This window comes from Alexandromys fortis, unplaced genomic scaffold (genome assembly GCF_014885135.2).
Source record: "Alexandromys fortis isolate MF-2015 unplaced genomic scaffold, M_Fortis_MF-2015_v1.1 scaffold_136, whole genome shotgun sequence".
NCBI classification, from domain to species: Eukaryota; Metazoa; Chordata; class Mammalia; order Rodentia; family Cricetidae; genus Alexandromys; species Alexandromys fortis.
Genome location: NW_026068024.1, coordinates 935,074 through 937,102, shown reverse-complemented (window position 1 = coordinate 937,102; position 2,029 = coordinate 935,074).

Genomic DNA, 2,029 nt, shown 5'->3' with positions numbered 1-2,029 from the left:
TGAGGTGACCCAGACCCAGAAAGACAATTATCACATGTACTCACTCATAGGTGGTTTTTTAAATATAAAGCAAATAAAGCCAGCCTACAAACCACAATCCCAGAGAACTTAAACAACAATGAGGACAGTAAGAGAGACTTACATAGATCTAATCTACAGGGGAAGTAGAAAAAGACAAGATCTCCTGAGTAAATTGGGAGCATGAGGACCTTGCGGGAGGGTTAAAGTGGGGAGGGGAGAGGTAGCGAGGGGAGCAGAGAAAACTATAGAGCTCAATAAAAATTAATAAAAAAAAGGTTTATTTATTTATTTTGGTGTTTTGTCCGCATATGTGTCTGTGCACCGTGTGCATGTGGTGCCCTCGGGAGCCAGAGAGAGCATCAGATCCCCTGGAGCTGCTATACAGGCACTAGGAGTTGAACTCAGGTCCTCTGGAAGAGCAGCCATTGCTTTAACCATGGAGCCCTCTCTCCAACCCAGGGGATTTTCTTTTCTTTTCTTTTGGCATGGGGGTTCAAGACAAGGTTTCTCTGTGTACCTCTGATTGTCCTAGAACTCACTCAGTAGATCAGGCTGGCCTTGAACTCAAGCCATCCACCTGCCTCTGCCTCCTAAGCGGTGGTAACAAAAGTGTATGCCATCACCCCGGGGCTGGGTTTTTTCTTGTTTAATGCTTCAAGTCAAGGTTTCCCAACCATTTTCACATTCAGACACAGTTACAGGATGACAGTATTTATGGATATGTGCCTGGAAGCAGTCAGGCTTCTGGAGAAGTTCTCAGTGCCCTGGGTGTGATACCTCCACTTGGACCTGCTGTGGCGAACCTGTGTTAAAAGCTGCAGGTCTACTTTGGACAGGGTTCTCACCAAAGCAGCAGGAGCTTTGCTGTAGCACCACGAGACAAAATTTGTTAAAAACAAAATCAATCAAACAAAAAGCTCTCTTACTGGGGCTGGAGAGATGGCTCAGAGGTTAAGAGCATTGCCTGCTCTTCCAAAGGTCCTGAGTTCAATTCCCAGCAACCACATGGTGGCTCACAACCATCTGTAATGGGGTCTGGTGCCCTCTTCTGGCCTTCAGGCATACACACAGAATACTGTATACAGAATAAATAAATTAAATTTTTAAAAAAAGCCCTCTTACTTGGGCTGCAGAGATGGTTCAATCAAGAGTACACACTGCAGGCTGGGCAGTGGTGGTGCACGGCTTTAATCCCAACACTCGGAGGCTGAGGGAGGTGGATCTCTGAGATGGAGGCCAGTCTGGCCTACAGATCAAGTTCAATGACAGCCAGAGCTACACAGAGAAACCCTGTGCCAACAACTAGAACCAAAATAAACAAAGAGTGCGTAGCGCTTCTGCAGGGGACCCAGGTTCAGCGCCACCTCCATGTTGGATGCCTGGCAGCCGCTGGTAACTCCAGCTCCAGGGATCCAGTGCTCTGGCCTCTGAGGGCATCTGCTCGCTCATGTATAGTATACCCTCCCCTACGCTTGATTAAAAACAGATCTTCTAAAAAGTCATTTGGAGAAATAACAGTTCTCTATTTCTTCTAAGGGACCTAGCTCCATTCATTCTGAAATGAGAGCTTAGTTTCAGCAGCAGATCAGAACCTGGATACTGTGGGTGCTTTAGAGGCTAAAATGTATTTGCTTAGTTTAAGCTCTTCAAATGTATTAATTTTGGGCAGCCTAGAGTTTCTAAAAACTTAAATACATTTTTCACTGCGATGTCTGGTGTGGAGGAGGCTAGAGCCATCTGACTAGGGTTTTGGGAACTGAACTCAGGTCATCTGGCAAAGCAGCCAGTGCTGTTACTGCTGAGTCATCTTCTGTCCAGAGGAAAGAAAGATACCCTCCTCCCCCATTCTCTGAAGAGCTTTCGAGCCTGTCCTGGAAATCACTCTGTAGACCAAGACCAGGCTGGCCTCAAACTCACAGAGATCCACCTGTCTCTGCCTCCTGGGTGCTGGGATTAAAGGTATGTGCCACTGTCCAGCTGGAGTAAAGGTTCCTTTTTTTTTTTTCAA